At 42.9% G+C, this 15,840-nt stretch overlaps 1 protein-coding gene across 2 annotated transcripts in view; it reads right to left on the bottom strand.

Annotated features, from left to right (window-relative positions):
* The window catches only part of tnr (tenascin R (restrictin, janusin)), a 227,360-nt gene that overhangs the window by 124,954 nt on the left and 86,566 nt on the right, over positions 1–15,840 (bottom strand). For both annotated transcript variants that reach the window (XM_068339849.1, XM_068339850.1), the window contains exon 2: positions 15,001–15,049. The gene's annotated coding sequence lies outside the window, so the exon portion shown is untranslated. The remainder of the gene's footprint in view (positions 1–15,000; positions 15,050–15,840) is intronic.

Here is a 15,840-nt window from a genome sequence, read left to right as displayed (position 1 = left end):
AAGGCAGAGCAGAGGATGAAATGGTGGAAGCTGAAAAGGGAAGAGTGTTGCATGACTTTTAGGAAGAAGTTAAGACAGGCTCTGGGTGGTCAGGAGATGCTTCCAGATGAATGGACAACTACAGGTAATGTGATCAGGGACACAGGTAGGCAAGTACTTGGTGTGTCATCTGGAAGGAAAATAGATAAGGAGACTTGGTGGTGGAATGAGGCCATACGAGAGTGTATACAGAGAAAGAGGTTAGCTAAGAAGAAGTGGGAAACTAAGAGAACTGAGAAGAGTAGACAGGAGTACAGGCAGATGCAGTTTAAGGTAAAAGTAGAGGTAGCAAAGGCCAAACAAGGGGCTTATCATGACTTGTATGCTAGGTTGAACATTAAGGAGGGGGAGACTGATCTATACAGGTTGGCAAGACAGAGAGACAGAGATGGGAAGAACGTGCAGCAGGTTAGAGTGATTAAGAATAAGGATGGAAGTCTATTGACAGGTGCCAGTGGTGTAATGGGAAGATGGAAAGAGTACTTTGAAGAGTTGAACGAGGAAAATGAGAGAACAAATACTAGAAGAGGTGGTTGTTATGAACCAATAACTAGCAAAGAATAGTCAAGTTAAAGTGAGGAGGGCATTGAATAGGATGAAGAGTGGAAAGGTACTCGGTCCTGATGATATACCTGTAGGAGGGACAGCACATGTTAGAGGTTTTGGAGATAAAGTCAGAGAGGCCAGACTGAGAGGGTTTGTACATGTCCGGAGGACAGATAGTGAATATATAGTTAGAAGGATGCTGAGTTTTGAACTGCCAGGCAGGAGGCCTAGAGGAAGACCAAAGAGGAGTTTTATGGATGTAGTGAAAGAGGACATGAAGGTAGTTGGTGTGAGGGAAGACGATGCAGAAGACAGGGGTAGATGGAGGCAACTGACTTGCTGTGGCGACCCCAGAAGGGAAAAGAAGAAGATACAGCATGTATTGAAGTGGTGTCATCTCTCTGCAGCATCACACTCTTGTGTCATAACATGCAGACAGTGGAGAGGAGAATGGTCAGGTGAATAATTTGTCTGCTGTACTTACATTTTATCTTTTATCTTTATCTTATGGTTTTATTCACCTTTCTCAGATGATGACCTTTGGTCTTTCTTTGTCCATCTTCTCTTACTCACTACTATATTTTGTTATCTACAGTTACCTTGCCGATACCTCTGGTCAGGTCTCGGTTCCTGAACGTCTCAGTAATGGACATTCCCTCTCAGTTTGTCTTTGGGTTGGAGCAGAAAAATGGACAACAAAAATCATTCACTTGTTACGTACAGACAGCGGTTCTGAGATCTCAGACTCATCTGATATCAGGAAGTGTGCTGTTGGTTTCTACTGAGACCTGTACACGAGTGAATGGATACGAAATCCAGAGGTGCACAGCGACTTCCTCAGGGGTCTCCCTCAGGTGAGCACAGAGGAAAACTGTCAGCTCGAGACAGAACTGAGTCTTCAGGAGCTGACCTCGGCTCTGGTGAGCCTACAGAGCGGCAGAACTCTGGGGGTATAGATAGCCTCCCTGTTGACTTTTACAAGTCATTTTGGTCAATCCTAGGGCCAGACCTGCATGAGGTTTTAACCTCAAGTCTGAGAGGTGGAAGACTGCCTCTGAGTTGCAGAAGGGCCGTCATCACTCTGCTGCCTAAAAAGGAAGAACTCCAAACCTCCAAAACCTGTGGAATTGGAGGCCGGTGTCTTGGCTGTGCACTGAATATAAAATCCTGTCCAGAGCTCTGGACTTGAGAATGAAGGAGGTATCAGCATCCACCCTCCATCCTCACCAGACTTACTGTGTGCCCAGCAGGCTCATCAGTGACAATGTCACTTTAATGCGGTATGTTTTGGAACTCTCCAGCTCATTGGGTGTAGACACTGGTCTCTTTTCTATAGACCAGGAAAAGGCTTTTGACCGGGTTGAACACCAGTAGCAGAAACAGGAAGGTGGAGGAGGACCTGAACATTGATGTGGTTTTATTGTGCAAAAAGATTATCAGGTCCAGAATAATGGTGGATTTCAGTTTTTATAAAGCGGCTGGTGATCTGGACTTGTTCCAGCAGGTCTGGGGGGTCCAGAAAAGTTCTATGTTTGGTAGCAGATGGAAAATTAGTGTACGTTGATGTGATACTTTCACTGTGTATTTTTATTTATGATTTTATTTATTTAAACTGATCATTAGTCCTTTTTACTTATACAAAATGGAAAGAAAATGACTAATAAATTTTTATTTTCAAATATCAAACATCTCTCTCTCTGTCTCTCTGTCTCCCTGAGACACATAATAGCACGCAGGACACGGATAACAGCACAAAGGATGGACAGAGTGATTTGGTGAAGGCTGAAGGGGCCAGAGAGACAATCGCCAGGGTGGTAGAGTCTCTGCTGGAGAAGGATGAAGAGGATGATGATATTGTGATAAACGAGGAGTTAAATCTCTCTCTCTCTCTCTCTCTCTCTCTCTCTCTCTCTCTCTCTCTCTCTCTCTCTCTCTCTCTCTCTCTCTCTCTCTCTCTCTCTCTCTCTCTCTCTCTCTCTCTCTCTCTCTCTCTCTCTCTCTCTCTCTCTCTCTCTCTCTCTCTCTCTCTCTCTCTCTCTCTCTCTTACTCTCGCTGTCTGTTGCAAGATAGACTCTGGCTACATTACAGTTCTTTTCTCATTATTCCCATCACTCAGGCCAAATTGCCTTGTCTTTCAGGACCATTGGTCTCTGCTCATTGGCTGCCCCTGCAACCGGAGTGCCACAAAAGTATTTTCCTCTTGTCTCTGGGCTTTTTCACATCAAAGGCAGGACCAAGAGATAGATTCCACTCTAGCACAAATGACACAACCTCAGGCCACTGTTGGGTGCCCGTTCCATGAAACACACTTTTATCAATTTATCAAGCAGTATGTAATGAAATGTTCAACTAATCAGTAGACAATTTTTACAGTTTTTAAAAGGGGTTGTTTTTTTTCTCTCAGTTCCCAATTTTCGCTATGTGATTTGCACAGATAAAAGAACCAACCAACAATTTTGCAATGTGTGTCATTTGATAGAAATACAGTTCATTCATTCATCTTCTGCTACTTCATCCGTCGTAGTGGGTCACGGGGAGCTGGAGCCTAACTCAACTGGCATAGGGTGTGAGGTGGGGGACACTCCGGACATGACGCCAGTGCACCGCGGAGCCACACACAAAGACGGACAACCATAGACACACACACTCACTCCTACGGGCAATTTGGGACCGGCCAATCAACCTGAAGCACATGCTTTTGGAGGTGGGAGGAAGCCGGAGAACCCGGAGAGAACCCACGGGGGAGAGCATGCGAACTCTGCACAGAGCGGGACTCGAACCCGAACCCGCCGTGTTGTGAGGCAACAGCGCTACCCACTGCACCACCGTGCCGCCCAGACATAGTTTTTTATACAAAATTTACAAAATACATAAAATTGAACACAACTGGATGAATTGATGAAAAGGCATTATAGCTACATAGTAATTAAATTTTTCACATGTATAAGGTGTATATTAAATCTAATTATTACTGACAACAATATTGACAGCTGCACTGAAATGTACATCCTATATGTTCTTTTGTTTCAAGCTGTAAGTGTGTAACTTCATGGATCTCTGCCCTCTGTCTCCATTATAGACAAAGTGATGAATGGACTTTGTTTTTAACTTTTTTTTGTCTTTCAGGCCAATGCCTTTAGCCAACTGTAGCCAGTTAGTCAGTAAGACACAAACTCCATGCTCACGTTATAATATATGTCTATTATTTCTCTCTTTATTAAAAAAAAGCGTGATGATTGTTTCATGTGTGTACCATGCAATGTGTTCTGTGTGGAGATCCTGCTAGGCTGTGATGAGAAATAGAAAGCAAACACAACGGCACTATTGTGTAAGTTCATGTTATCCATTTCAGCTTTAGAAATGTTATGTAAATTAATGTATGCTTCCTAATTCTAAATTGGATGAATTAATGTTTAACTGAAGTATCATGAGAGCAGGCATTTTTAACTTCCTTCCTTTATTTGTCCTGTATTGGTACCGTATTTTCTGCCATTTTGTGTTGATAAAAATTCCGTTTTGCAGCCTCGGAAAACAGCAATGTTTTTTCTATCTCGAAAATGTGTTGCCATCACAGAGTTACACAGCATAGGATATGATTTTAATTCCCCATGACTTAGAAGTATGTGTACTTTATAATATTAAACATGATTAAATCAACTTTACCACATGATTAATGTTTTCACTAGATCATGTAGAACATTCTAGAAAGGTACAAGCATTTAAAGATCGCTGGCTGTGTCTGGGACACTGCTGAGAAAAAGATGATGCTTTCTCTTAAAAATAAACTGAGTAGTATTAGATGAAAGCATAGACTGGCATGATTCAGCATATCCTGTTGTGTTCATGTGAACAATCCCAAGACTTTTATATTGAAAAATAAAAACTCTAATGATGAAATTAATATTTGCTTTAGAATTTGATTCAGTCATAACCTCCAGAGCCACAGGCAGTGTTATTTCTATTCAAAAGAGTGTAGAAGCAGATTATTAGATCAAGATTCATTATTAAAAATGCTTTGGTTGCACACAAGGAAAAAAAGTAACATTTTTTTTCATGAATGTGTCACTTAAAGTTGTTCTCCTTTCCTTTGTGCAGTGATCAGTCATTTATCCTGAAATACTAATACTGAAATATTAAAACAAAGAAACAAAGGGAGACTGTCTTGCGAAGGTGCTGAGCATAAGTTGGACATATCCACGTCAAGAGTTTGTCTAGCAAATGATCCTCATTCACTTTTGAATGAAACAAATGGCTATGTTGCATAATCCACATGGGTAGAAGCTATCTATGAGGATTTTTGTGTTCTTCATATCTTCTATATATAATTAATCAAAATGATTAATTAAGATGAAGTTGGCAGCAACATTTAAAAAAGAAAAAAAATTACAGGAGAGCAGAAAGATACAAATAAACTTTCGGGCATATTATCAAAAGTGTGAAACAAAAAATAAAATGGTTAAACAAAAACTGACAGAAAATGTGCTGGACAGAGGATGAGAGATATTTGGAAAAGGGCACAGGAGACAGAACGACCTATGGAAGAGTGTGAGAGGGCAGATATTTAGGCAGGAAGGGGAAATGCTTCGGCTTTTGAGATGCCTTTGAATTACCTCAGCAATGAGGAAGGAGGAACTCAATGGCTTTTTTCGAGATGACTGTCTGCAGTAGCTGAATACCTACTGCTCTTCTTTCTGCTCTGACACAATGCATAGCTTTTAACAAACTCATTTTCCTTTACTGGACTGCCTGCTGTGATTATAGGAAAAATATGTCTTTGTGTGTCTGTGTGTGTGTATGCATGCGTGTGTCCGTGTATATATATATATATATATAAATTGTTGATATATATGTTCATATGTATATCATATGTGAATATGTATATTTCATATGCTACATACATTAATATGTATGTACAATTTAAGTATATATGTAAGACACCCCCCTACACCCGCTGCAGCAATCGCACAAATTTCCCCACTGTGGGAAAAATCAAGGTTATCTTATCTCGTAAATAAATATATAAACTTTATGACTCATAAAGAAAGAAACAGATGAACAAATATCCAAATGTCAAGCATGTTTATTTACGCGTCTTCTCACGTTATATGTTCTGATGTTATACGTCAGAACATTGCCAGTTTTAACTCCATTCATTTTGTGTGTATATGTAGACACGGGTCACACACACTGACATGACAGTGGTTTTCGTCGTAGGGAGACCCCCCCCCCGGATGGAAAATGTTTCGGTTACAGCCTCCACACGACAACGCATACCCAGCGTTTTCAAAAAACGTCCCTATGGCCGGTGTTTTTGTCCTGGATATCTGCATTGTCGTGTGGACGAAAGGCGTAACCGCAACAAAGAGCCTCACTGCCCTATGTCTTACGCCATATTGTTCATGTGATTCCTTCTGGCAGATGTGCCATGATCGGTTGGGCACTTGATTGACAGGTAGTGGGTGGAGTTAAAATGTGATAGAGGGAGGTTTTCAAGTGAGCTTATTCAAATATATAGGTGGGGAGATAGATATATCTTTCTCTGTCACATTATCATTAAGTTGTGTTATTTTTCACGCTGGGTCTCTACCATAGAGCACTTGCATAAAATACAACAATGCGTCAGCTGCAGTCTTTTGCATTTCTTTCTCTCAATTCTCTTGATCCTCCCATATCTTTGTGCTAAGACATGAGCTGAAACAAAAAAATAAAAAGGAGATCAAAAAACCTCCGTCTGTCGTTTCATGAGCTGTTGATATGTGCAGGTCCCTCTCCAGCAAGCCAATTCTGTCCTTTCATCCTCTCTCTTCAAAGTATTTGTCCACTTGTAGGACAGAGAAAACAATATTTCTTTGTACCCTTCAGGAAATAGGTGGAGAAAAAAGTTGTCCCCGTCCCACCTGTGCTGGATGTCTTTCTGTTTCTTTTATGATGTAAAGAAAGACTTAAATGACACACAAAATGCAGCTACAGTCCACTAAGCTGGGTGGCAATGATAAAGCGACTGGGATGAAAGGATTGACACACTCTTCTGTTGCTGCTGTCTGTTCAGTGCCAACAAAGCAAGAGAATAAGTATAAGAGGAACCCCATGAGAATTACATTCAGTTATCAGGAAAACAGCTTGATGGCAAACAGCCATAATGGTAGTTATTTTACTTTACACAGGGTTGGGTTAAGGCATCTTTTATTGACAGGTATTACTGTGGAATTTGGCTTGTGTTATCATGCAAATTAATAGCGTATAATGTAAAACAAAATGTCTCCAAATGCACCTTACATGTGTTGTAGTGATAGTCAAATTTCAAAAATGCTGATCCCAGATTCTACCTTTTTAGTGTTTTCTTTGTGAAGCAGAGCAACATCTACTTTGATCTCTATCTGCTCTGTTTCATCAACACATTTACCACTTCATCTCTAGTGCAGTACGGGAAAGGCAGAGAGAAAAAATATTTAATCAAAATTTCATTGACCATTATGTGTGAAAACTCAAAGAAAAAAAAATCAACAATCAACACCAGGTAGATTTCCACTATTTCTGCTGGGGAGGAGTAGCCATTCATTAGCAACTGTTTTTCTATAGTAGTTAACCTTCCAAATAATTAATCCTGAATTCAGAGTTCGTCCCGGAGGCTCAGATCGCTTAGACTGACCTGAATGAAGATTAGGCTACAAACCTTTGGGACAGACTGACAAGCCTTTCATTATTGATCAAACTGAAAAGGGATTGGGCAGACTTTAATCACTGATGGGATATAAGGACTAGAAGCAATGAAATATAAGGCAAGCAATTTGTTTAGTCAGGAACCCTTGCAATAGGTTTAAGAGTGTAGGCAGAAAGCCACGATTGATTGTCTTCAGGTAAGATTTCCTTCTTGTTTGATAAGCTTTTGGATTTGTTGCATTTTCATGAGAATTTCTTTAAAGGTGAGCTGACCCCAATTTTCTTAAAAACCTGAAATAGAAGCTTGGCTCTTGACTGACTTTGAAAAAGGAATCATCTAGAAATCTTTTTCATTACCTTTAAGACACATCTTGGACTAAGCCCGAGCTGCATCTGAGCTTGTAAGCTCTTCTGAGCCTTAGGTAGCACAGGTTGAATTCCCAAAAGGCAGCAGTTCTTTTGACATTTCACAATCTAAACAGACAACTGTGGATTAATAAACTTTCTACTTCAGGGTGCCAACAGCTTTTTTGAATAACCATGGGTGGCACGGTGGCGCAGTGGTTAGCGCTGCCGCCTCACGACACGGCAGACTAGGGTTCGAGTCCCGCTCTGTGCGGAGTTCGCATGCTCTCCCCGTGTCTGCGTGGGTTCTCTCCGGGTTCTCTGGCTTCTTCCCACCTCCAAAAGCAAGCGCATCAGGTTGATTGGCCGGTCCCAAATTGACCGTAGGAGTGAGCGTGTGTGTGAGTGATTGTTTGTCTCTATGTGGCTCCGCGGTACACTGGCGTCGTGCCCGGAGTGTCCCCCGCCCCACGCCCTGAGCCGGGATAGGCATCGGCTCCCCCGTGACCTGCGTAAGCGGATTAAGCGGGTTAGGAAAATGACTGACTGACTGATTGATCCATCCATCATCTACCGCTTATCCAGGGCCAGGTCGCAGGGGCAACAGTCTCAGCAGGGATGCCCATACTTCCCTCTCCCCAGACACCTCCTCCATCTCTTCCGGGGGGAGCCCGAAGTGTTCCCAGGTCAGCCGAGAGACATAGTCCCTCCAGCTTATCCTAGGTCTTCCTCGAGGTCTCCTCCCGGTAGGACATGCCCAGAACACCTCCCCATGGAGGCGTCCAGGAGGCATCCTGAACAGATGCCCGAGCCACCTCAGCTGGCTCCGCTCGAGGTGGAGGAGCAGCGGCTCTACTCCGAGCTCCTCCCTGGTGATTGAGCTCCTCACCCTATCTCTAATGGTGCACCCAGCCACTCTACGGAGGAAACTCATTTCCGCCGCTTGTATCCAGGATCCTGTTCTTTCGGTCATGACCCAAAGCTCATGACCATAGGTGAGAGTAGGAACGTAGATTGACCAGTAAATCGAGAGCTTCACCTTGCAACTCAGCTTCTTCTTCACCACGACAGACCTATACAGCGACTGCATCGCTGCAGAAGCTGCACCAATCTGTCTGTCAATCTCACGTTCCATCCTTCCCTCACTCGTGAACAAGATCCCAAGATACTTGAACTCCTCAACTTGGGGTAAGGACTCTCCACCGACCTGAAGAGGGCACACCACCCTTTTGCGGTCGACAACCATGGCCTGGGATTTAGAGGTGCTGATCCTTATCCCAGTCGTGTCACACTCAGCTACAAACCATCCCAGTGCACGCTTAAGGTCCAGGTTTGATGAGGCCAACAGGACAACATTGTCTGCAAAAAGCAGAGATGAAATCATTTAGTCCCCAAACCAGACTCCCTCTTGACCCTGGCTGAGCCTAGAAATTCTGTCCATAAAGATTATGAACAGAACCGGTGATAGAGGGCAGCCCTGCCGGAGTCAAACATGCACTTGGAACAGGTCTGACTTATTGCCGGCAATGCCTAGAAATTCTGTCCATAAAGATTATGAACAGAACTGGTGATAGGTAGCAGCCCTGCCGGAGTCCAACATGCACTTGGAACAGGTCTGACTTCCTGCCGGCAATGCAAAACAAGCTCTGGCGTCAGTCATACAGGGACCAGACAGCCCTCAGCAAAGGGCCCTGGACCCCACACTCTCGAAGCACTCCCCACAAGATACGGCAAGGGACACAGTCGAATGCCTTCTCCAGATCCACCACTGTGAAGTGGTTGGGTAAACTCCCATGAACCCTCGAGCACTCAATGGAGAGTGTAGAGCTGGTCCAGTGTTCCACGACCAGGACGAAAACCGCATTGTTCCTCCTGAATCCGCGGTTCGACTATAGGTCTAATCCTCCTCTCCAGTACCCTGGAATAGACTTTCCCTGGGAGGCTGAGGAGTGTGATCCCCCTATAGTTGGAAGACACCCTCCGGTCCCCTGGAGGTGGGAGTTGAAGACCTCACTGACAGTGGGTTCTGCCAGTCGTTCCCAGCCGACTCTCAAAACACATTTGGGCCTGCCGAGTCTGTCCAGTGCCCTGCTCCGGCAGTGGATCCACTCACCACCACGTGGTAATTGGTTGTCAGATTTGCCCCTCTCTTCACCCGAGTGTCCAACACATGCGGTCAGAGGTCTGATGATACGACAACAAAGTCGATCATCGGCCTCCGGCCTAGGGTATCCTGGTGCCATTTGCACTTATGGACATCCCTGTGGTTGAACAAGGGACCCGGCCGGGTTCAGCCTGAGAGGACGATATGGGCCCAACCTCCGGTGGATTCACCACCTGCCGAGGAAACTGTAGTGGACGGGTGCAGTGTGAATTGGGTGGCAGTCGTAAGCATGGGGCTCGACGACCCAATCCCCAGACAAAGAGTCTAGCTCTAGGGACATGGAATGTCACTTCACTGGGGGGAAAGGAGCCAGAGCTTGTGAGGGAGGTTGAGAGGAACCGACAATATATAGTTGGGCTTCCCTTACCCACAGCTTGGGCTCTAGAACCCATACCCTTGAGAGGGGCTGGACTCTTCACTTTTCTGGTGATGTCCAAGGTGAGAGGCGGCGGGCTGGTGTGGGCTTGCTTGTGGCCCCACAGCTCAGCCTCATATATTGGAGTTTACCCCTTTGAACTTGAGGGTCGCGTCCCTGCACCTTTGGGTTTGGGACAGGTGTCTCACTGTAGTCTCGGCCTATGGGCCAAATGGCAGTGCGGAATACCAGGCCTTCCTTCCTGGAGTCCCTGGGAGGAGTGAGTGACTGAATAGTGCTCTGACTGGGGACTCCACTGTTCTCCTTAGGGACTTCAACGCTCATATGGGCAATGACAATGAGAGCTGGAAAGGGGTGATTGGGATGAACGGCCTCCCTGATATGAACACAAGTGGTGTTCCGTTATTAGACTTCTGTGCTAGTCACAGTTTGTCGATAACAAACAGTCTAATGCAGGGCTCAAAATTGTGCCCATTTTGGTTATTAAATATATTTGGGAGCACCGATGCGACTAGGGAAAAAAATCTGGTGCGCCTTTTTTTGTGAGACCGCGCTCCTGCGGTCCTGCCAAGAAACAATGAGAGCGCAGCTGCGGCTGCTCTCCTGGGCGAGGGAGAGAGGCGCGCGGAACGGAGATGGACTGCGCGGTCTCTATCGCTCCGTCACTGCCTTGCTTTTGGGTAGGTGCTCCTAAAGTCTTTGCTGGTGCTACTAACTTCTAAATTTAGGAGCACCAGTGCTACCAAGAAAAAAAGTTAATTTCGAGCCCTGGTCTAATGATATCCTTCCAAAATTTACTGTGTTATCTGCTAGTCTTTATCTGTTATCTAAATGTAGTCACTTGTATAACCTGTAACACAGATCAGAATGTCTGTTGATTTACTGTTTATCTCAATCTGGGTTTCTTTTTTTGCTGTTTGGGCTGTTGGTACAGCCATATAACTATCCATCAATCCATCCACTTTCGTGCAGACAAGGTGACCGCAATTGTCTCCTATACAGCTGCTCTTCTACTCCATGGGTCATAGGTGTTACTAGAGCCTATCCCAGCTGACTACGGGCGAGAGTCGGGGTATGTCCCAGTGCCAGTGCATCATGGAGCCACATATAAAAGACAAACAATCACGCACGCACATACTCACACCTACAGTCAATTTAGATTGATCAATTCCCCTAAATTGCATGTTTTAGAGGTGGGAGGAAGCCAGACAACCCGGGGAGAACCCAGACAGACAAATTCTGCACTAAAAGGACTCAAACTCTGAATCGTCTTGCTGTGAAGCAATAGCGCTCCCCACTGTGCCAAAATGCCACCCCACGTAATTCAAAGGAAATAAAATGAAGAAATGAAACAGAACATTGAGTTTCATGGTCATCAGCCTCCCTCTTCTAATATTATTGGACCTTTCTGACCTATGCAACTACACTATTTTTACGATATAAGCATTAACAAGTGATTGCTATGTTTTCAAATAAACTTGAGATGAGTCACACTCCAAAGACATCCGTTATTGATTGTACTAACTCAGGGTCAAATGGACAAAGGTTCCAGCACAAAGGGTGTGTCGTTAGAGTGAAAAGTTTTTATAGGCTATATCTCTGTACCAGGACATCAGACTGTGATGTTATCTGTTCTAGGAATAGCCTGGTGAAGAGGAGATACAAAGGTCCAGTTCATTAGCAGAGAGCCTGTCATATGAAAGACTTTTCTCAGCAAAATGGTCTTAATCAACCAAAACAAGAAAGAGAACTGTCTCACCTGTGAGAGGAGGTATAAATATGAAGGTATAATTAAAGCACAGTTATAGTAAATTAGACATTATCATCTAGTTCAACGAAAAGTCAATCTTGTGATTTGGATGCAGAGTAATGAATTCTTCATCTGAATATTTTTTCAACTACAGCTTTCCTCTTAATTCAGAAGCTAGTTCATATAACATTCATATAACATTCAGTTATTGATAAAATGCTCAAATACAGATTAGAGAAGTCATTGTCCAACCTAACTCTTCAGAAATGTAGACATTTGCTTTAAGATTTACCAGGAACCTTTTGAAAGTATCTTCTTAATTCTGTTCTCAGTCATATATTGTGCTCTATAACCCATTTATTCAGTAATTCCAATATGTTGTGTCTCTATCAAGAGGTGTATAAATTGACTGCTTACTTTGTTCAAAATGTATTCACTTTTTTTTACCCCACACAGGAGACTGAAAACTGCTCTGTCTACTGCCATGTTTGTGTGTAACAACAAGAAAAACAGAAAAATAAGACGCCAAAATGCATAATCTATCACATTCCAGACAACAGACAACAAATCCTGCCGTCTGAACACCCCTGACAATTGCAGTGAAACCCATCTGCTAACAGTGGAAGTTGCAGTTTAAACTCATCTATATCATGACTTTTTACTTTGTCATACATACACAAGATTTAGTTCTGACAGTGACAACGTACTTCCAAATTAAAAGCATATTAGTGTCAGATTGTAGCCCTATGTGACAGAAGTATCTCAAAAGACTATGTGGTGAAGATTAACAGAGTGGGATTCTATTCACGCTCTATACTATTTTCTAAATGTTAAATACATCCGTATTTTATTTCCGAGTCTTTTCCCACAGCTCAGAAATGTGATCAGATACAACAGGACAGAGTTGAGCAGAACATTCCTCTTCAGATAGAGGAGCTGTTTGTCTGCTGCTCTTCTGGATGCACCATTTTCTCCTGGTGCTGCTGCCATAATCAGGACTGACACAGGCACACAGACCATAATCCCTATTGATTAGAAACCTGAGATCAAACGCTTCCACTGCCGTCACTCTTCCTTTCTGTCTCAACTTATAATGCTCCCTACTTTGAAATACTCTTATTTTGTCTTTCTTCAGTTACAAAAGGTTCAGTATTTGTAGTTTTATATTATGTTTGAAGCTCTGGTTCTTATGCTCATACTTTATCAACAAACAAACAAACAAACAAACAAACAAACAAACAAAACGAAACAAGCAAACACTATTGTTGCAACCTTCATGCATTCATTCATTTTCTTACCCGCTGCATCCGCTTGCGCGGGTCATGGGGAGCTGGAACCTAACCCAGCTGGCATAGACCCTAACCCTTACCCTAATAACATGATGACCTCAGTCAGAAAAAGAACAAACTGGGAATATAGACAAAATGATTTTGCATTTAACATATGATGCTTTATATTTCAACATGTTCAATGATGACAGCAGTAATAAAAGGTGATGGTCACATGCACGCATTAAAATATATAAAAGATTTTTCTGCAAGATAAAAACAAGCATTGATCTCATAAAACGTTGACCCCATTCATGGGCTTAAACTATGAGAATATATGCAGACAACAGCAAACAATTCCCTTTTTCATTCAAATGTATCTTCTGTGGAAATTAATCTATTAGTAATTTTCAGACATATTACTGAGCCTGGGTGGACTCCTTGTCAGTATCCTCATACAGTATGTTTAAGGTGAAACCACTGGAATAACGAATCTCTGAGACCAGCACACATACACATTATGAAAATGGGGTGTATCCGAAAGACACTCGTGAATCTCACTGTTCAAAATGGCAAGCAAAATGAAACATGCTATCAGTGCAATGTATAAATAAACAGAGTAAGTCAAGCATCTTGAAGCTATGATTTGGTAGAATAGAACTTGGCATATTTCAAAATTTGAGAATGTAGATGAAATGAAATGTCCATGTTATTGCTAAGGCTCATTCAATCGCCCTTTACAATAACAAATAACAATTCAGTAATATAAGGCATTGTGATACATTGACCACAGCAAATTGAGTAGGAACATGCCCACTAAAAAAAGTTTGCTGTGGGAACATTTCCTTCAAAAAGCGACGACTTCCCAGAAGTTACGGCTCAAGCAAGCACCAAAACAGGCTAACTGAAGGTAATATTGACATGATATTGACCCTAACCATTAACAAGGGGCTATTATTGCTCTAATCTATTTACATGAGCATCTGGAATTTCTTAAAAGTTTTATGCTATCTTTTTGCTCTTCACATTTTATCTAGCACGTTGGTGCACTAAAAACTGTCAGTAGTTACCATTCATCTTTTGATGGGTAAATACATTCATTCATTTTCTGCCGCTTCATCCCCCGCAGCGGGTCACGGGGAGCTGGAGCCTATCTCAGCTGGTATAGGGCGTGAGGCGGGGGACACTCCGGGCATGACGCCAGTGCACCGCGGAGCCACACACAAAGACGGACAACACACTCACTCATACGGGCAATTTGGGACCGGCCAATCAACCTTCATGAAGCGGAAGCTTTTGGAGGTGGGAGGAAGCCAGAGAACCCACAGAGAACCCACGCAGACACGGGGAGAGCATACAAACTCCCCACAGAGTGGGACTCGAACCCGGACCCGCCGTGTTGTGAGGCGACAGCGCTACCCACTGCGCCACCGTGTTGCCCAGCGTAAATACAACTGAATTAAATAAAAAAATAACTGCACAAGACAAAGTGATCTGACTGATTTCTAATTACAGTGTGTGTGTGTGTGTGTGCGTGTGTGCGTGTGTGTGTGTGTGTGTGTGTGTGTGTGTGTGTTACATCTCTCTGCTGAAGTGACTATGCATGTTTTGTTTTTATTAGTTAGCCAGTTGTGGCAATGAATACATAAATGGAAATTAGAGTAAGTTGAGTTATAATTGTCTGATTAGATGTGGTTTTGGTTGATGGATGCACAATAATCCTTTGCACACAGAGCCATCATTAAAGAACATTAAACCATAAAATTGAACATTAACACTATAGCCAGAGGGAAAAACATTCATTAAAACATCTCAACACGTAGGCGTGTCAGTATGTGTGTACCCGGGTACCTGTTTTGTAAGCACTTCTTTTTGGTTGCTGGTCTCTGTGATGCTGCACCTGTCCAGGAGAGGGAGGAATTAGGTTAGCAGGACAGAGACACTCATTTAAACTCTTTCTCCTTTGCACTGCCTGTGATGAAATTTCAATTCCAATAGATCAATGCTCAGGGTACTCATGCTATACTTTAGACATTTTTACTACTCCTACACACTACATGCATATTCGTAAAAACTGCCTAGTGTTGAAGACCTGCTTAACAACAAAACTTTTAAATTGCAGAATTACGATAACTTAAAACTGTATTGAGGTGTTATTGGGGAAAAAGAAACACTAGTGATAATTGGCAATGAAAGTCAGAATTTCTATTCAAAGACCAACAAACTCAAATGTCTACCTGAAAATCATAGAGAAAAACTGGCGCAGTCACAGACAGTCAAAGACACAGACATAAAAGCCAAACACCCCACAACCTCAGAAACAGACCTTTTCCCTGCTAAAGAATATTTTTTATCAACATAGAAAAAAAGATGCTTATTTGCTTTCCTTGTCTGCTGAGCTCCACACTCTCAGAAGCCCACACAATCAGACACAAGCCCATCCACACTAACACAAAACCAAGTCCTGCTTACAATTGAGGGTGTCTTGCACAACCTCTGAGATAAAATGACATGCTTTGCTGGCACTGTTGTTTTCGGCTTAGAGAAACTAAAAACTCCTCTAAAAATGGTCTCATTGTCGCTTGGGTTTCCCTCAGGGCAGATGGATGATTTAGTAAGAAAAAGATCGAGACTACAATGTTTGTTCCTTAGACATTCAGAGAAAGATACTCATCTCTGTTTGTCTTTTTC

This window comes from Antennarius striatus, chromosome 18 (genome assembly GCF_040054535.1).
Source record: "Antennarius striatus isolate MH-2024 chromosome 18, ASM4005453v1, whole genome shotgun sequence".
NCBI lineage: Eukaryota > Metazoa > Chordata > Actinopteri > Lophiiformes > Antennariidae > Antennarius > Antennarius striatus.
Note: the sequence above shows the minus strand (reverse complement) of the source record. Positions and strands in the feature narration are given on the sequence as shown.